The sequence below is a fragment of the Neopsephotus bourkii genome, unplaced genomic scaffold (genome assembly GCF_033783945.1).
Source record: "Neopsephotus bourkii isolate Nb327-2 ecotype Australia unplaced genomic scaffold, CSIRO-AGI_Nbou_v1 NB_1637, whole genome shotgun sequence".
Classification (NCBI taxonomy): Eukaryota; Metazoa; Chordata; class Aves; order Psittaciformes; family Psittacidae; genus Neopsephotus; species Neopsephotus bourkii.
In genome coordinates, this window is record NW_026902112.1 from 1,506,805 (window position 1) to 1,520,875 (window position 14,071).

Genomic DNA, 14,071 nt, shown 5'->3' on the forward strand with positions numbered 1-14,071 from the left:
GGTAAATTCTCACTGGAGAACCCAGTAGACGGTGCCATGGTTTAACTGGAGCCATGGACCGCTTGGATAGGTGTTTCCCTGAGAGATGAAAGATAGGGGAGAGAGAGACCAAGAGCAACCATCATTTCTGGGCACTCCTTGTCCTCCCTCCATGGCTTTCATTACAAAACCAAGCTCTAACAAGAACAGTGATAATAACTTTGGCCTGTCTGGGGCCCAATCTCCTCTCCTGAAGACGTGATTTGATAATCTGGGGCAGCAGGCTCCTCCTGTGTGTCCAGTGTGGACTGCTGAGGGGAGAAAATAGCATAAAGTGAGCTGGGGACCTTCCACGTGGGACAGCCTGGAAGAGTGAGGGATGGAGGGAGGAATGTCAGCCTGTGAACTGTCAAATAATTAAATCTCCATGTGCTATAGCCTGTCTCCTCTGTGCTGTGCATGGCATGGGGGAGAGCAGAGGAGCCAGAACACACCACTGCAGGAATAGGGACTAATTGGAGAGTGGGTGGCAGTGGCCTCTATCCACCAGTTTGTCCTCCTTGAGGTCCTGCAAGTACAGGGGCAAAGCCCTGCCCCACCACTGTGCTGAGGCGATGTCAGGGAGGGCTGAGGATGGTCTTGGCCTTTCCCTGCTCCTTGCCAGCAAGGCTTTCTACTCATTGATGCCTCAAGCTGCTCGCCTGTCCTTGCACAGTCTGGCAGAGACCATAAGGATGTGTTCCAGTCAGTTTTGGTGCTGTTTTGGGGAAAGAAGAGTTAGCTTTCAGAGAGCTAGATAAACACGGTGCAGTATTACACTAGGTGGAGAGAACCGCCTCGCAGCTGCTCTGCCTTCCTCTCTTTGAAGGTCTCTACCACTCATGGCCTCGGTGGCCCAGAGGAGGTGTTCAAAGTGGCTGATTTCCTTCTGTCTGCCCACAGAAAGCCACACTTGCCACCAGTCATGACCACACGTAACTCCCTTGTGCAAGGAGGTGTTGTGCTCCCCCCAGAGCATCCTTTTGCCGTAAGGGAAGCCTGCTCTTCCTGGCTGAGACCAGCAAAGGGGCTCTGTGGGACTGATGTCCCCCGTGCAAGCTTGGCCTGATGAAAAGAGCTTTGTTCCCCCACTGCCTGCTCTTGCTGGCGCTGAAGAAACCTGGCCTCCAGCTGTGGCAATACTGGTTTTAAAGACAGAGGTGGCTGGCATAGCCTTTGCTCTGTGGTTGAGAAGCTGCTGGGTGGTCCCTCATGTGATGAATTAGTTGATGTGTGAAGAGGTCGGAAGAAGGAGTAAAGCACTGAGCATTTCTCTCACCTTCTGAGGATAATGCATTTTAAAGATCAACATGGGTTTGACTGCAATGTGATTTGTATAATTATTTAAAGCCTGTTAGCATATTTTCCTCAAGGGATGGAAAATCCTCATCAAAAGGATCCGTACACCAGAACAGAGATCTCTATTGTACACTGAAGGTCTGTGCTCACACCCAGCTACCAGCATCAGTCCCAGCACTCTGTACAGTGCAAATACCATGCAAATACCCACCTTCCCAACTCCGGAGGAAGCTCATGACAGCTTTTTCTTCACATCTACAAATCACCAGTCACCAAAGGGCACTTTGTAGGGCAGCTGGGGCTACAAATGGAAGGTACCTGATACGAAGAAGGCTTTATGAGACAGTTCTCAACCTCAGCCCTTTCCAAGTCTGTGCTTTGTTGTGTGTGCCTGCATAGTGCAAGGTGGGATAATGTTGAGATACCCAGAGAAGAACATCTGGGACCCTGGTTGATGCCCAAGGAAGAGCCTTCTGCTTCACGTGTCTCATCTCCACACAGCTGCACGGTGGAAGACTGCATGAGGATGTGCAGAGAAGATGTGGGAGCTGAACTGACTGGATCCTAGGTGCTCTTGTTTTGCCTGAAAGAGTTTGTTGCTCCAATTTACTAAGCTGTGGCAAACAGCATGTGCAAAGCTGACTCCCATACTGCTGAAATCCCAAGGGATGGTGCTTCTCCCTTCTTCATCGCCGTCCCCAGGGAGTGCCAGCTTGCCAGTTCTGCCATCTCTGAGTCTGACCTGCAATCTCCTATTTAAAGGGGAAAAAGCTCTTGATGGTTCTCAGCTTCAAGAGAAACAACTTCGTTTCATGTGAGTAGAAGTGTGTTGGGCAGGGTCAGATGGCAGAAGCAGGACTTCTCTTTGGCTTCCGCACTGTACCTAGAAGGTGTTACACAGGGAACAAGCTGTACCTGGCACAAGCTCTTCCTTTCATCTCCTTCTGTTATACTGAGCAATGAGCACTACAGAGGTGCTAGCAGCTGCAGCCATGGTGGCTGTGGGGCAGGCTGGAAGTGTTTTGGACTGGTGTGAGAGGGTACTAGGGCTTTTCTGTCCGTGGCACCATTCATGCTGGTTTCTCTGTGGGGAGCCTCACTCAAGAAGGGATGGGCTGTGGGCTGTCTCACAGCTTAGATACTGGGAGTGCAACAGGGACCCCACTTCCCCTTCCTGGGGAACCACACTCCCACTTGGGTGTACACATGCCACCAGGTTTTCCCAGTGTCGCTTAGTGCTGCAGGTGCTGATGCATCCATGTACTGGAGCTGGCACCATGCTGCCTTGTCTGCGCTGGTGTCTGCAGCACCTCTTTTTTCAAGGCAGCACAAATAGCAGGGACATTGCTCAGATTTGCTCTGACATTGTAACGGGGGACCCCAGAGACTGCTGCTGTTTGCACTGGCAAGGCCCGACGTCCTCGTGGCATTTGAGCTGGGTCACCGCAGATCCAAATTGCTGTTGATTTTTATTTCATGTTTGCTCACGAAAGCTGGACTCCAGGCTCCGCTGGGGCACGGTGGCTGGTTTCCGTCAGGTTCACCCTTTAGCCAGTTTTACAGCTGAGTTGGCCGAGGTGCAAAGAGGTCAAGAGCCCCAAGTGAAACAGGCTGAACGGGCGGCTCATTAAGGACTGAACTGCAGACCCGTGTTCACGGCCCTCTGCTCTAATCACCAGGCAAGATGTGGGAGAGCCTCATGGGGCTGATGCTGATGAAAGAAGAGTCAACAGATTTATTTTGCAGCTTTATTAGCAAAGTGAAGTAAAGCCAGCGTGCCTGACTCCATTATTGAACCAGTAATCTCTGCGTGCTTACATCCAGAGCTTCCCAGCCGTTTAACTAGGAGGCTGAACAATAAAAAATGCTAGGTCTGGAATGGCTGAAGTAGGAGGTAAGCCGTCTAATTGGAGAAGTTGTGGCGGGAATCTCACCCCAGGGGTCTGTCCCTTGGGATTAACAGATTGCTGACATCTGGGCTGTGTGGCACTGCTGCCTTGCCCTGGGTCCCACCAGAGCTAATGGCAGGGAGCCAGGGAACAAAAAAGTCCTCAAACTCATACAACAGGGATGATGAAGATTTTTCTGCTCTCAACATGGAGGCCTTCGGGAAAAAAAAACTGGCAGCTTCCACCTAGAGACATATGGTTGTGACTTCTCTTGGCTTGCAGAGCCACAGAAGAAAAAAGTGGGGATGGGAAGATACAGTCTCTTCTGCTGATACCAGGAGCTGTCCTGACAGAGACACCCCACAGGCTGTCACTGTCTTGTCCTATGCAATTTTAAAGGCTGGGAGTCTTATGTCTTAGGCTCTGCAGAGGCATCTGGGTGGGACGGCTTGATGGGACAAGGCCATTTGCACCAGTGAGGTTCAACAAGGTCCTGCACATGGGCCACAACATCCCCATGCAATGCTACAGGCTTGGGGAAGAGTGGCCGGAAATCTGCTCATTGGAAAAGAACCTGGAGGTGCTGATTGACAGCTGAACGTGAGCCAGCTTGTGCCCAGGCTGCCAAGAAGGTCAACGGCATCCTGGCCTGTATCAGCAACAGTGTGGCCAGCAGGGCCAGGGCAGTGATCATCCCCCTGTACTGGCACTGGTGAGGCTGCACCTCTAATCCTGTGTTCAGCTCTGGGTCCCTCACTGCAAGAGGGACATTGAGGTGCTGGAGCTGGTCCAGAGACGGGCAACAAAGCTGGTGAATGTCCTGGAGAACAAGTGTGATGAGGAACGGCTGAGGGACCTGGGGGGTTTGGTCTGGAGAAAAGGAGGCCCAGCAGGGACCTTATCACTCTCTACAACTCCCTGAAAGGAGGTTGTAGTTGGGTGGGGGTCAGTCTCTTCTCCCAAGTAACAAGTGATAGGACGAGGTAACAGCCTCTGGTAACGCAGCCCAGCTGTGCCAGGGGAGGTTTAGATTGAATATTAGGAAAAATTTCTTCACCAAAAGGGTGCTCAGGCATTGGAACAGGTTGCACAGGGAAGTGGTGGAGTCACTGTTCCTGGAAGTACTTAAAAGACATGTAGATGTGGTGCTTAGGGGCATGGTTTAGGGGTGAACATGGCAGTGTTAGGTGTACGGTTAGACTTGATGATCCTAAATGTCTTTTCCAACCTAAATGATTCTATGATTCCATGTCAACTGCTTGGGATGGCCCCTTTGTGAAGAATGCACAGCCCCTTTTGAACAGAGCATTCTCTCCTGTTTTGGCAAAGCAGTCCCAGGTCCATCTCTGCCCAGGCATGTGCCTGCGTTTGTGACATGCCAGGGTCCCAGGGGAAGGCTCCTCCTTCTGCCTCTGTGCTTTCCCAGCTGCAGACAACACTGAGCCCTCAGCCACTGCTAGGGAGAAATAGATTAATTTTCCTGAAATAAGGCGCTGAATTAGTTAAGAGAAAGGGGGAGCAGCTAGAAATTGGAGGAATTGCCATCTATTTCTTTCTCTTTTCCTGTGAACAAGACAATGCTGGTTACTAATTTAGGTGCAGACCTTTGGTGGATACTAGATAGGTGAGATATGCCCCACTATCATTCAGTTGTCTTGAATTTGCACTTGCCTCTCCTTATGGTAGTCTGTCAACATGAAACCAAGTCACCACCACAGCTCCTGTCTCCCTGCTTCCTCTTTTCCTTGTGATCCTGTTGGAGCCATTTACTGATGCAGATGATAAAATGAATATGGGGAAGAAAGAAGGAAAAAGCATCCAAATGGGCTAAAGCCAAGGGACTGAAGTGGACACACAGGCTGAGGATGCCCTGGGAGCAGAGTCTCACATGGGCTCAGAGCCTGCCGTAAATCTAACCAAAGCACTCAGCCTGTTTTGAAATCCACCCACAGCCTTTACTTTTCACAAACTCGGGGAGAAAACATCAAATTAATCCTTTTTAAAAAAGGATGAGTCGGTTCCCTGTCATTCTCCACGCGGCTCAGGATATGATGGTTCCTGCTGCATAAATACAGATTGTTTCTTTTCACAACTTCCCTTTCATCAGACTGCTAGGGAGGCCTGGGGGTTGTTAAAAAATGTGAAGGAGCCTTGCTTCCCAATTAAGGTCAATCTCTTTTATCAGAGTCTTTGCATATAAACCTCACTTTCAGAAGGATTTCTATGAACTCCATCCCCAGCTCTGACAAACTGGGAGATGCCCAGATCTCTGAAAAAGCTGAAGAAGCACCTGCCTTCTTTCCCGGCTCGCAGCGCAAAGCAGGGATCGGATCTGTCATGATGACTGAGAACATGTCACAACAATCTGTTTGCGTTCTTCAGGAAAGAAAAACATCTTTCTCACCGCGAGCTGTAAGCTAATTTGGAGATTTTGGAAGCTGACATGCAACCTGATTAAAATGACCTCAGGCCAACCATTCTTAGGCAGCTCGACAATTAAAGTCTAGACCTAGCTGTACCTCAGGGATTTTTTCCTTCAAATCCCTTTCAGGGAGGAAAGAGTTCTGTGTTTTTATTTTTAAATCTACATATTTGGAATTTTTCCCTTACACTTTGCTTCTGCTGTAGCAGAATGTGCTAAGGGGATCTATATTTCTTCACATTCTGAGCAGATGAAACTCGTACACAGAAGCCCCGGTTTCTTGCCTGCTGGAAAAATATACTGAATATCCAAGGACATAATACATGAATAAACTCAAGGACTTTAAGAAATACCCAAGGCACTTTGTGGCCTACATAAAGCTGGCCTCCGAGGTAGAAATGTTGCTCCCTCAATTTTCCAAAGTCGGTGGATATTGCTGTAATGACTATCATACTACTACTCGATTCACTTTTTGGCTTTTTTGCAATTAGTTAAGCACTGGGGTTGGTTTATTAATCCACTGAGCTTTTGTGAGCGCAGCAATTTCTCAAGCAGCAAGCAATGAAAAATAAATGGGTGCCTCCTGGCAGGATGTTTGTCAGACCATGAGCAACCCCCGAGTTTAATTCAGTGGCTTGGGGACACTTGGTAATTTATCCGTGAATGTTTTAATGCATGTTTCTTTAAAAAATCACTGTCATGGTCATTCAGCCAAGGTAAATCCAGGAGAGATTTCTCTTCTCCTTTGCCGATTTGGCTCAGCTTGGACCATCAGCTGGTTTCTAGCTTGTCAATGGGCTGAACTGATTGATAGCCTGTGTTTTGCTAATGCTCTTCACAGTGTAATGAGATCACCTAAATGGCTTTATTTATTAACTCAAATTACATACTTTTGAATTACATGCTAAACTGGAGTAACTTGCAGACTAACTTTTCAGCATCACTGAAATATCCTCTACAGCTAAGGTTGTTTGATACCAGTTCATAGAACCATAGAATCATAGAATGATGGAATCGATTTCAGCTGGAAGGGACCTTAAAGCTCCTTTAATTCCAAACCCCTTGCCACAGAGACACCTTCCACTAGACCAGGTTGCTCCAAGCCCCTTCCAACCTGGTCTTGAACACTGCCAGGGATGGGGCATTCACCACTTCTTTGGGCAGCCTGTGCCAGTGCCTCACCACCCTCACAGTAAAGAATGTCTTCCTAATGTCTAAACTATATCTCCCCTTTGTCAGTTTAAAGTTATTCCCTCTTGTCCTGTCATGACATGCCCTTGCAAAAAGTCCCTCTTCAGATGTTTTGTAGGCCTCTTCAGGCACTTGAAGCTGCTCTAACGTCTCCCCAGAACCTTCTCTTCTCCAGGCTGAACAACTCCAACTCTCTCAGCCTGTCTTCATAGAAGAAGTGCTCCAGCCCCCTGATCATCTTCATGGCCTCCTCTGGACTCACTCTAACATATCCGTGTTCATATGTTGAGGATCCCAGAGCTGGATGCAGTATCCAGGTGAGGTCTCTCAAGAGCAGAGAAGAGTGAGAGAAATCACTTCCCTCTACCTGCTGGTCACACTCCTGTTGATGCATGACCAGCATCAAAAGGAGGTTCCTGACCACCGTGCATGGGTGGGAGATTTCTTGAACCTAAGAGTGAGATGGAGGTGGGGGATGCTGGTGGCTGTATACTGGGAACCCCCAGTGAGTCCCTGCATGCCTGCCTCCAGCCCAGGCAGCTCATTGCCTTGTATTTTCTAACTGCTCAGGGAAAGTGAACGCTTGAGCTTTTATCACCTGATTGCACAACTCTGCCTTGGCTTTATTCGTTGCAAGAATTTTCCTCTTGGACCACTTGAAGAGGAATCTGCCTCCTGGCCCTTTTGTTTCCACAGACAGGTGGAAACTTCCCCTGAGGAGGTGCAGGAGATGTCTTCCAGGGGCACAAATCCAGGGAAAGTCGGGTGGAGGGTGGGCATAGCTCCCAGCCAGGCTGATCATCCTTTCCTGCTCTTCCTTGCCCCTGGGTCATGCCCTGCAGTCCTCTCACAGGCCCTCATGTCCCAGTCCCAGTCCTGGGTGGGAGCTGACAGAGCCCACTCAGCTGGCATCCTTTTAGGGAATAATACCACCCTTGGTGAATTTACACCAAGTGGCAATGGACACCCTCCCTGCGACAGCGTGACCCCAGGACCATGCAGGAGTAATCAGCAACTGAACTGATTTGGAAATCAGCAGCTGAACCTTGTTGCATTGGGTATAAAGCAGCTGCAGATTTCAGGGCTGAGCCTCCTATCCTACACCAATATACAAGCTGGAACCTCCATGAAAATACGGAGCTGCGTTAACCAGAGTGCTTCTACATCTTACAAGACATCACAATGTTAGCATAACCCTGTCCTGCTCTGCTTTCATGGGGGAGGATGTTGGAGTCTCCTGAATCTGCTGCTTTCACTTATTACTGATGTTCCTGAAATCCTGGCCCCAGTTTTGGGCTGGACCCGCACCTCCATCTAGTGGCAGCCCTGTCTGAGGGGTATGGAGGTCCGTGTGGGATCTGGGGCTTTGCCCTCATCAGGAGCCACATCCATCCCTTGTCCCTAGCCAGGACATCTCAGGGGGCTAGTTTAAAAGAAAGCAAACTCTAACTGGAAGAAGCCCTTTAGCAAGACCCCCCTCCCCTGGGATATGCTGGATGGTGGTGGATAGGGTCGGGGTAATTGCTCTGGGGGACCAAATATACTTTGGATTAGTTGATGTGCTTTGATTAATTTGTATATGAGCTCCTAATGACAAGGCGGGCTGCCAGGGCACAGCTCCGCTGCAGAGCTGGCACCAGCTGCAGGCTCCAGTGTAGCTACCGGTGGAGGCAGATTCCTTCACTATCTCATTTATCATCATTGCTTCCAGTCCAATTTCGTTCACGCCTCACATTTTTGATTGTCTGGGATTAAACATTACCAGAGGAAATAATACTAATAGCCTTTCACAGAGAAAAAAAAAACAGCTTCTAAGGCATTTGTTATGGAAGGGATTATAATAAATTAAATGCTTAAACTAGCACTGCGAAAGCATTTTTGTCTTGGATCAAAATGTTTGCACTGGCTGTTTAAACATTTAATTTATTATAATGAGAAATATCATTGTAAAAATAAGCATGTTAATTAAACCTGAGTTTTGCAAATGCGAGTCATCCCATGTGGACACAGTATAATGAATATAGACAGGTAGAGTCTGCATGCCCTTTTTTTTCTCATTACGAAAATTAACATTTACATCTTTAAACCCTGCAGCTATTAGTTATTTTTAATGAACTGTGTTGCCGTTTGAAAGTTAAGCTCTTATATGATGCAATCAGATACTGCTAGGTCAGGGAAGAACTTTGCTAATTAAGTTGCAGAGAAGTTCTTTGCCACGGATAATTGATTAAAGTTGTTACATGGATAATCAGTTTACGCAGTTAAATAAATAAAAATAACTAACTGCTAAGAAAACCCAGCTCACGTCAGGGTGGTGAAATGCAGCAGAATCCTGGCCATCTCAGGACCCAAAGGAGCCATGAATTTGGAAGCAACAGACTGAACCTCTTTGTTACCGTCTGACAGGGGAGTGTGGGACCATGGGGACCTTTACAAAGGCAATTTGGACAGTGATAGTTTGCTGCTGGTGTGGGTGTGAGAGGATGGAGGCAAGATGCTCTTTCTCTTTCAAGGAAAGTAACTGGAAACAATTTTTCTGCCTTTTCATGCCACTGGTCTCTGGTGCATCCGTCTGGTCATGTCCTGAATTCATCGTAAGTGCCAGGTTGTATGCCCATATGTAAGCAAAAAGCACTTGGATTTACTCCCAGCTTTCTCACATATGTGTTGTGGGGCCTTGGATGTGTTCTTTTACCTCCTGGGCGTTCATAAAATTCTCTGAGTTACAGCCCTGCAAACAGCAGAGGTAGTGTTACTCTGGTTTAATTAACATCCTGCCAAGCTGCATGTTCGGAAGTATCTCAGATCTCTTGTTATTGTGCATTACTCAGACAACAGGCTGCCGGCCCTGGCTGAATCCCATTTCTGAAGTGGTCCAGCTCCCGAGGAAGGGAGGAGGAACATCTTTGGTACAGCAGTGAAATTAAACTCTGGAAAAGGAGCAGATGGGTTGCCCCCACTCAAGGGCCACACTCCGAGTGGTCCCACATGCAGAGATTCAGGCAGTAGAAAATTTGCAGACAAAAGCAATGTTAAGATCTTGATCTGTGGAGGTGCCTCCTCATGCTATTCTCTAGCTAGCTGTCCACTGACCCTGCTCCTAATGTCTGCTGTAGGATTTTTGGAAGGTCAGGATTCTTCAATTTCCTCCAAATCAAATAGACGTGTTTTGAAAGAAAAGAGAGCATGAACTAAGCTGAGGATCCTCTGTACATGATGAAATTGGTTATTTTGCTGGAGATCGTCCTTCAAAACCATTGTGTGTTTGCATCCTCTCAAAAGCTTAATCCCACGTCATGTGGGTCTGTCTCCCCTGATGCCCGCACTCCCTGCTTTTTTTGTCTTCCTCTCTCTATGAATGGGAGGGAGAAGAGTTTTTCAGGTGGAGGGAGGAAGCTGTTGCCCTTTCTTCTTCTGTTTGTGTCTCTCTGTCCCTCTGATGGAGTTTTACAGAGTTGTCCATCATTGTGGCCTCCGCTGGCCTCCTGCAAGACTCCGTCTTCCTGCAGGAGCAAACTCAAGTTACCCCTGAGCCATTTTGCTTTAACAATAAGGAGTATTTCTGCACAGAGCATGAGCCTGTGGGGAAAAGGCTTGGAACAGAGACCTGCCTTCAAATCTGCAAGATGGAGTTACCACAAAAATGTCTGCATCCTTAAACAGCGTTTGACTATAGCAGCAGACAGGGCTGTTTCCCTGCCTCAAGTGTGGGGCTGGTAGGTCCTCCTTACTCAAAAAATACCATCAGGGCACAGTGGCCAGCTCTGCCTACCTCAGCAGGAGCAGACAGGCAACCTGAAATGGGTGTTCATGCCTGGGACCCTGAGGATTCCAACGCCCACTCAAAAATAGTTAATAGTTGCCAACTGAACGAGTCCACTGGCTTCTCACATCCAGGCTAAGTCACTGCTTTTCTCAACTTGCTGGCCATCTGCTCCTTTTCCACTTCACCTCCCAGGATTTTAACCCTCCCCATGCACTGCAGCACAGGGGGAACCCACAGAAGCCAGACCCGCTCCTAATCCCTGCATCCCTCCCTGCCTGTGCCTGGGTCCCTGGCCCCTTGTGAACTCTCCCAACGTGATTAATGTTGGATGGGAGGCATTCCCCAGGAGCACTGATTGTGATCGGGATCCCACTGCCATGGGCAGCATGGGCATGAGTGCAAAACCAGCTTTCTGCATCCATTGGGAAGGATGGGCAAGTGAAGGATCCTTATCACTGATTAAGGAGGGAGAATTCCAACTCCAGAGCTTCTCCAATGCATCCTCTTAAATAAAGAAGGCTTGAAGACCTCGGCATATGTGGTGGGAAGTAACGTTTACATCTCCTCAGTTGCTAGTCCACTTCAGCCTAAATTTGGGTTTTGGTGCCATTTGAGAAGTGAGCAGGCATTACCACGAGTGATGCCAAGCCTTCAAATAATCCAAAAAGCATTATGGTCCTCCTTGGCCAACCCTGAAATTGCATAGAAGCCTCCAGAAGTGTTACACAGACACTGAATTACTTGCTGTCAGCTGTCCAAATGCACAATCCTGCCTTCTTCCAAGGCCTTGGCGGCCTTCTCCCTCTTTGCCTTCTTCCTGATAGTGTCTGACATCTGCCTGACTCCTGATTGAGCTAAACCTATGGAATCCCTCCTGGTTTTGGTACATTCATACATCTGCCCATGGGCAGGTGACTTTCCTGGGTGCTGGTATCAAAGGAGTCATGAAATAATGAAGCTGGAGATGGAGAGAAGGGTGGACCATCCCCTCTGATGACAGCACACCCACCTGAATTTCTATATCCACGTGTGTGTCTATGTGTAAGGCAGGTGCTTAATCTGTTATCATATACAGTGGTGACGTAGTAAATGCAATAATGGGAGACTAGAGTGCTTTTGTCCCCTAGACCTCCCTGTCCAGCCCTCATTGTCTGCCACAGGAGCATAGATGCCTGCCGCTCATGTAGACCCTTACGCACTGGCCACAAAAGGCACATCTGTCTGAATCTTCAGCTAGATCCCACCCTGGTGTCTCCGTTGCCTTCATGGACTGCCCCAGGCAGCATTTTCTGAGCATCTCTCATATGTGTTGAGATCACAGGATTAAGCCCGATCCTGGAGGTTACAGCCATATGCACTTACAAGCATAAGTGCTGATGCCTCCTTTTACCAGGAGTCCTGCATCTAGAGCACGCACAGCAGAAACCAGAATCAGGCACCTCACAGTGGTGTTTGACAATATCACACATCATTAAACACAAAACATCCTTGAAGGCGTTCAAGAGGCATGGGAGAGAGGAGCAGGTCAGTGGGAATTTGACTTCATGTTTTTGACTGAAATGCCACAGAAGGCATCTCTGGGATCTTGTTTCCTTGGTGTGTGTAGTGGATTGACCTCAGTCAGCAGTCAGACTGCTGACTCACCTAGCTGCTCACTCACTTCCCCTCCTCAACAGGACAGTGGGAGAAAATCAGATGAAAAAGCTCATAGACTGAAATTGATACAGAGAGATCACTTACCTATTACTGTCACAGGCAAAACAGACTAGATTTGGGGAAAATTAATGCAATTTATTGACAATTAAAGCAGATTTGGATGTCTGCCCAAGGTCTCCACAGTGGTGGTTGTAATCCCACAGTCCTAAAACATCTCTGAGCCACTCAGGAGAAAAGGCATTTCATGGATCTGCTGCTGTAGCACCACTCCTGTGTGTCCTGGGTATTGCAGTTACATCTTGATGGGTGTGCAGGTGCACCTGGAAGAGTCCGGGAATTACCCACTTCTGTATTTGTGCTGTTTTAGCCCTCTGCCTTGATGCCAAAGAAGCTGGACACCAGCACCTGGCTGTGAGTAAAACACCCTGGCTCGATGCTAGTGATGCTACTAGGTATCTCTCAGCTTCATCTAACCTACTTTGGTCACAGCTCCCTCCTTTTTACCACACTGACAGTATGCTCAGATCAGATGGTCTCATGGCAATTGCTATGAGCAAACTACCTGGCAGGTTTTGAAACCATATGGGGTGAAATTTGTTGCACTAGATGTTGGATATCCACAGTGCAAACACCTACTGCCATGGCAGTAGGCAGGTGGCATGTAGGGAGGGATGGGGAGCGTCTCAGTGCAATACACCAGATCTATTTCAGCTGGCTGGTTCAGAAGGAAATGATTTCTGTGCTAGAAGTGCCTATTCCTTTTATCTGTCTGCTAAGGGAGCCAAGACCACTTTGCTCCATCATAGGTGACTACCAAAGACTTCTGCAGGAGCAGGCTCAAGGTTGGTGTTAGGGATTCTGTGATCTCTAGCTGATGTAGCTAGTTTGGGCCATGGAATTAATGCTGGCTCACTGAAAGAGTGCTGCCTCCTGCTCTGTGTCTCTGTGCCTCCACCTCCTCACCTCTGCCACCTGAGCCAGGGAAGGGCAGGCAGGAGAGAGCAGCTTTCTGTGATGGAGGGCTTGTGTGGCCTCACACTCACCCACCACATGCAACACAGGGCTGATGCCACACCATGCTTGGTGAATAAGTGGAATGTAATTGATAGGTCTGCATTAATTTATGAAGTATTTTAGCAAAAAGATCAGTTATGTTAATTAAAAACTTAAAGAAAAAAATCTAGGGCATGCACAGTGCAATAGCATCAATGGAGCAAATGTTTTACTTAAGGGGATCTGCCAAGGAGCTATGCCTTGGGCTCCCCTCTCCACTCATCTGCACTTTGAATGATGCGTGCTCTTATCTGATGGAGCTTGGGGATTTCCCCCACCTAACTGTAGGCATCTAAAATTAAAGGAGTCTGGGCTGCTGCCCCTTGCCCTTACAGGGAAAGGGGAGATCAGCATGCACCTAAGGTGTCCCATTGCATGTTTCCAACCTAAGATGACAAGGTCTCAGATGAGGTACAGACTAACCACTAAATTTCCACTAACCAGAGAGTCCCTGCAAAGTGCCAGGCTCTGATTTAAGTGCTGCATGGATGAATTCCACATGTTCCTGGCAGCACATAGGACCAGAAGAGACAGATTCTGTCCCCAGTGAGACTAGCTGCTTGCTGCTGAAAGCTGCTTTGAGAAAAGGAACAGGAGACTTTATTTCTCCCCCCCTTTCAAGACTGCCTCATATTGGGATGGCCTGAATACCTGGTTAGGGAGTGAGGAACATCAACCCATCCACAGAAGCTCACAGGCTCTGCTGCAGACAACAATATGAATATGGCATTTCAACCCAATGCAGTGAATCCCTCTGTGAACCTCCTGCCAGCCTCC